Raw genomic sequence first — 6937 nt, forward strand, 5'->3', positions numbered from 1 at the left:
CAGATGTTAGGGGTAGGTTCTTTACTCAGCGAGTCGTGAGTTCATGGAATGTCCTGCCAGTAGCAGTGGTGGACTCTCCCTCATTATGGGCATTTAAACGTGCATTGGATAGGCATATGGAGGATAGTGGGCTAGTGTAGGTTAGGTGAGCTTGGATCGGCACAACATCGAGGGCCAAAGGGCCTGTACTGCGCTGTATTCTTCTAGGTTCTATTAACTAGGGTGAGGTGGGGGAAGGGGAAATGAGGAAGCTGTTGAAGTCCACATTGATGCCCTGGGGTTGAAGTGTACCGAGGCAGAAGATGAGACGTTCTTGCTCCAGGCGTCAGGTGGTGAGGGAGCGGTGGTGAAGGAGGCCCATGACCTCCATGTCCTCGGCAGAGTGGGAGGGGGAGTTGAAATGTTGTGCCACGGGACGGTGTGGTTGATTGGTGCGGGTGTCCCGGAGATGTTCCCTAAAGCGCTCTGCTAGGAGGCGCCCAGTCTCCCCAATATAGAGGAGACCGCATCGGGAGCAACAGATACAATAAATGATATTAGTGGATGTGGATCAATGGCAGCATGGGCTAAGTGAACCTCCCAGTTTATTTCTGCACTGACCCGGATCCCGGGCCTACCCAAACCGCCCAGCCTGGACCCAACTTCACCCGACTCACTTTCCAATGGGCATTGACAGGGGGGTGGTCACCCCAGGTAGGGGAACCCTCCTGATCTCTTTACCTGAGCTGGTGTCTCCTACTTGCCGCGGATGTCAGATCGATCCTCCTCCTGGGACGCTCAGCGTTGCCGTATCCACAGCTTCACACCGTCTCCCTTGGTAACTGCAAAAGCCTCACAGCAGCGTCCCCTTACCAACCGACCCGCCCGCCAACTCCAACGCGCCTGCGCCAGACCTTTGCACCCTCCCGTAAACGTCATTAAGCGCCTGCGCTGAAACCTTCTCCCCGCCCACTGCATCCTGGATGGCCGATGTGCGGTTGCGCAGCGCACGGGCCCGGCTGAAGGGCGGCAACGCGCCTGCGTGAGAGCCCAAACCCCGCCTTCTTTCGTTTTCGCCCGCGATCATCCAGTTTTGAATTTGTGTGTCAACGGGCTGCGAAAAAAAGTTGTGATTAACGATGTGCAGCTAATCTGAAAATAGGTTCCTGAAGCGAGGGACACAAAAATACCTCAGTCAAGCACTTGAGCTGCGGAGCTGAAAATGTGTTGCTGGAAAAGCGCAGCAGGTCAGGCAGCCTCCAGGGAACAGGAGAATCGACGTTTCGGACACAAGCCCTTCCTCAGGAATGAGGAGGGTGCACTTGAGCTGCAACGAGGCCAAGAGAAAGACGGGAAAAAACGGAGTATAATGTTCAGAAATAGCCAATTGATGAGACTAGACATTGGTGTAAACAATCCGATGGCCGAGCTGTGATTAACAACTAATTAAATCGAGCGAGCCTCTGGGATTTCCTTTTGTTCGTCGTTGAGGTGTAATAAAGAGCCCAGGTTCCCTGGAAACGGATTCGATTGATCCACATTCACTGGGTTCCCCTGATGAAGGGCTTTTGCCCGAAATGTCGATTTCCCTGCTCCTCGGATGCTGCCTGACCTGTTGCGCTTTTCCAGCACCACACTAATCTAGACTCTGGGTTCTCCCTTGGTCCAACTCGTCCATGCCGACCAGATGTCATAAATTAATCTAGTTCTATTTGCCAGCAATTGACCCATATCCCTATAAACACTTCCTATTGATCTGGATTCGCTGGGTCCCCTTTAACCAGATTACACTGATCTGGATTCACCAGGTCCTCTCTAACTGATTGTACTAGTCCAGATTCACTGTGTCCCCTTTAACCAGATTACATTGGTCTGGATTCACCAGGTTATCTCTAACTGATTGTACTAATCCAGATTCACCAGGTCCCCTTCCACCAGATTATACTGATCCAGATCCATCAGATCCCCTTCAATCAGATTGCATTGATCCAAATTCACTGGGTCCCTTTCAAATGGTTTACACTGATCCAAATTTTGGATCACACTGATCTGGATTTGTTGGACCTCACCTGTCCAGTGATGAGGTGATGGCCTAGTGGTATTATCGCTGGAATGTTAATCCAGAGACCCAGGAAATGTTCTGGCGACACGGATTAGAATCTCTCCATGGCGGATGGTGGAATTTGAATTCCATAAAAAATCTGTAGTTAAAAGTCTAATGATGACACGTCAATTATTGCGAAAAAAACAATTTGCTTCATTAACGTCTTTTCAGTAAGGAAACTGTCCTCTGTACCTAGTCTGGCCTACATGTGACTCCAGACTCTCAGCAATGTGGTTTGGTTGACTCTTAACTGCCATCTGGGATGGGCAATAAATGCCAGTTTAGCCAGCGATGTCCTCAGCCCATGACTGAGTAAAAAAGATCACCTTCCACTGAGTCCATTGGTTCACTGGTAACTGGATTACACCGAACCAGATTCGTCGAGCACCTCCAAACAGATTGTGATGTTGTTTATCACTTCACTCAAATTACTCTGATCTGGATTTCGCTGGACCCCTGTAACATTACGACATTAATCTAGATTTACTGAAAATCTTCAATCCCAATTGGATTAATACTGAGTTGAATTAATAGAGACCACTCCAACCCTGACCAGAAAACAACTGATTCTGATTTACTGAGTTTCTTTCTGCGCAGATTACAATGATCAGATTTATTGGGACCCAGTCTCAACAGATTACACTCATCTGGCATAATTTGGGAAATACTCTATTTGGATTATACCAGGACCCACTCCACCCGGAATACACCAATCCCATTACAGTGGGACCCACTCGATCAGTATTATACCTGAAACCCACCCCAACAGGATCACTCCAATTTGGATTACATCGGGACCCAATAAATATAGATTGCACCTGGCACTCATTGTAACAGGATCACTCCAATCCAGGTTACAGTGGGACCCGCTCTAGGGATCTGGATCAGTGGGACACAGGTTACACTGGGACCCGCTCTAATGATCCGGATCGCTAGAACAGGTCCAGGTGTAATCTGTGTCATTCCAGTGTAATCCAGATCACTCCGACTCAGATTACAGGACTCGCTCTAGTGATCAGGATCACTCGGACACAGATTACACTGGGACACGCTCTAGTGATCCGGATCACTCAGACACAGATTACACTGGTACCCGCTCTAGTGATCAGGATCACACAGACACGGATTACACTGGGACCTGCTCTCATGATCCGGATCACTCAGACACGGATTACACTGGGACCCGCTCTAATGATCCGGATCACTCACACACGGACTACACTGGGACCCGCTCTATGATCAGGATCACTCAGACACGGATTACACTGGGACCCGCTCTAGTGATCCGGATCACTCAGACACGGATTACACTGGGACCCGCTCTAGTGAGCGGATCACACAGAGACGGATTACACCGGGACCGACTCTAATGATCGGGATCACTCAGACACGGATTACAGCGGGACCCGCTCTAATGATCCGGATCACTCAGACACGGATTACACTGGGACCCGCTCTAATGATCCGGATCACACAGACACGGATTACGCTGGGACCCGCTCTAGTGATCCGGATCACTCAGACACGGATTACATTGGGACCCGCTCTATTGATCCGGATCCCTCAGACATGGATTACATCGGGACCCACTCTAATGATCCGGATCACTCACACACGGATTACACTAGGACCCACTCTAATGATCCGGATGCCTCAGACACGGATTAGACTGGGACACACTCTAATGATCCGGATCACAGGGACATGGATTACACTGGGACCCGCTCTAATGATCCGGATCATGGGACATAGATTACACTGGGACCCGCTCTAATGATCCGGATCCCTCAGACACGGATTACACCGGGCTCCACTCTAATGATCAGGATCACTCAGACACGGATTACACTGGGACCCGCTCGAACGATCCGGATCCCTCAGACACGGATTACACTGGGACCCGCTCTATTGATCCGGATCCCTCAGACACGGATTACACTGGGACCCGCTCTAATGATCCGGATCATAGGGACACGGATTACACTGGAACCCGCTCTAATGATCAGGATCACTCAGACACGGATTACACCGGGACCCGCTCTAATGATCCGGATCACTCACACACGGATTACACTGGGACCCGCTCTAATGATCAGGATCACTCAGACACGGATTACACCGGGACCGACTCTAATGATCGGGATCACTCAGACACGGATTACACTGGGACCCGCTCTAATGATCGGGATCCCTGAGACACGGATTACACCGGGACCCGCTCTAATGATCCGGATCACTCAGACACGGATTACACTGGGACCCGCTCAACTGATCGGGATCACTCAGACACGGATTACACCGGGACCCGCTCTAATGATCCGGATCACTCAGACACGGATTACACCGCGACCCGCTCTAATGATCCGGATCACAGGGACAAGGATTACACCGGGACTCGCTCTCATGATCCGGATCCCTCAGACACGGATTAAACCGAGACCAGCTCTATTGATCAGGATCACTCAGACACGGATTACACTGGGACCCATTCGAACGATCCGGATCCCTCAGACACGGATTACAGCAGGACCCGCTCTAATGATCCGGATCTCTCGGACACGGATTACACCGGGACCCGCTCTAATGATTCAGATCACTCACACATGGATTACACTGGGATCTGCTCAAATGATCCGGATCACTCAGACACGGATTACTCCGGGACCCGCTCTAATGATCCGGAACACTCAGACAAGGATTACACCGGGACCCGCTCTAATGATCCGGATCACTCATTCACGGATTACACCGGGACCCGCTCTAATGATCCGGATCCCTCAGACACGGATTACACCGGGACCCGCTCTAATGATCCGGATCCCTCAGACACGGATTACACCGGGACACACTTTAATGATCGGGATCACTCAGACACGGATTACACCGGGACCCGCTCTAATGATCCGGATCCCTGAGACACGGATTACACCGGGACCCGCTCTAATGATCCGGATCACAGGGACACGGATTACACCGGGACCCGCTCTAATGATCCAGATCACTCAGACACGGATTACACTGGGACCCGCTCTAATGATCCGGATCACTCAGACACGGATTACACCAGGAGCCGCTCTAATGATCCGGATCCCTCAGACACGGATTACACTGGGACCCGCTCTCATGATCGGGATCACTCAGACACGGATTACACTGGGACCCGCTCTAATGATCCGGATCACTCAGACATGGATTACACTGGGACCCGCTCTAATGATCCGGATCACTCACACACGGATTACACTGGGACCGGCTCTAATGATCCGGATCACTCAGACACGGATTACACCGGGACCCGCTCTAATGATCCGGATCACTCAGACACGGATTACACCGGGACCCGCTCTAATGGTTGGGGTCACTCAGACACGGATTACACTGGGACCCGCTCTAATGATCCGGATCTATCAGACACGGATTACACCGGGACCCGCTCTAATGATCGGGATCACTCAGACACGGATTACACTGGGACCCGCTCTAATGATCCGGATCACTCAGACACGGATTACACCGGGACCCGCTCTAATGATCCGGATCACTCACACACGGATTATCCCGGGACCCGCTCTAATAATCCGGATCACTCAGACACGCATTACACCGGGACCCGCTCTAATGATCCGGATCACTCAGACACGGATTACCCTGGGACCCGCTCTAATGATCGGGATCACTCAGACACGGATTACACTGGGACCCGCTCTAACGATCCGGATCACTCTGACACGGATTACACCAGGAGCCGCTCTAATGATCCGGATCCCTCAGACACGGATTACACTGGGACCCGCTCTAATGATCCGGATCACTCAGACACGGATTACACCGGGACCCGCTCTAGTGATCCGGATCACTCAGACACGGATTACACCGCGACCCGCTCTAGTGATCCGGATCACTCACACACGGATTACTCCGGGACCCGCTCTAGTGATCCGGATCACTCAGGCACGGATTACACCGGGACCCGCTCTAATGATCCGGATCACTCAGACACGGATTACACCGGGACCCGCTCTGTTGAGCCGGATCACTCGGACACGGATTACACCGGGACCCGCTCTAATGATCCGGATCACTCAGACACGGATTACACCGGGACCCGCTCTATTGGTCCGGATCACTCAGACACGGATTACACCGGGACCCACTCTAATGCTCGGGATCACTCAGACACGGATTACACCGGGACCCGCTCTAATGGTCCGGATCTCTCAGACACGGATTACACCGGGACCCGCTCTGTTGAGCCGGATCACTCGGACACGGATTACACCGGGACCCGCTCTAATGATCCGGATCACTCAGACACGGATTACACTGGGACCCGTTCTAACGATCCGGATCACTCGGGCACGGATTACACCGGGACCCGCTCTAGTGATCCGGATCACTCAGACACGGATTACACCGGGACCACCCGCTCTAGTGATCCGGATCACTCAGACACGGATTACACCGGGACCCACTCTAATGATCCGGATCACTCAGACACGGATTACACCGGGACCCGCTCTAGTGATCCGGATCACTCAGACACGGATTACACCGGGACCCGCTCTTGTGATCCGGATCACTCAGACACGGATTACACTGGGACCCGCTCTAATGATCCGGATCACTCACACACGGATTACACCGGGACCCGCTCTAATGATCCGGATCATTCAGACACGGATTCCACTGGCAAGGGGCGCAGTCAGTGACGTAATGCTTCGGTCTGAACGCGGTGTGCGCCTGTGTATCCCCGCCCCTCAGACCATTCTAACCAATGGTGGAGCCGAAAGGACACGAGTGGGCGTGGTCATGACGCCAGTGATGTGACCGAGTGGATACAAAGCGAGGACTCCG

General features: G+C 52.3%; 1 protein-coding gene across 1 annotated transcript in view; it reads right to left on the bottom strand.

Moving 5' to 3' along the window:
• Nucleotides 1-871, bottom strand: part of ttll5 (tubulin tyrosine ligase-like family, member 5) — a 320598-nt gene extending 319727 nt beyond the window's left edge. Inside the window, exon 1 of the mRNA XM_043700221.1 lies at nucleotides 721-871. The gene's annotated coding sequence lies outside the window, so the exon portion shown is untranslated. The remainder of the gene's footprint in view (nucleotides 1-720) is intronic.
• Between the last annotated feature and the right edge of the window lie 6066 nt (nucleotides 872-6937).

Source organism: Chiloscyllium plagiosum, chromosome 12 (assembly GCF_004010195.1).
Source record: "Chiloscyllium plagiosum isolate BGI_BamShark_2017 chromosome 12, ASM401019v2, whole genome shotgun sequence".
Classification (NCBI taxonomy): Eukaryota; Metazoa; Chordata; class Chondrichthyes; order Orectolobiformes; family Hemiscylliidae; genus Chiloscyllium; species Chiloscyllium plagiosum.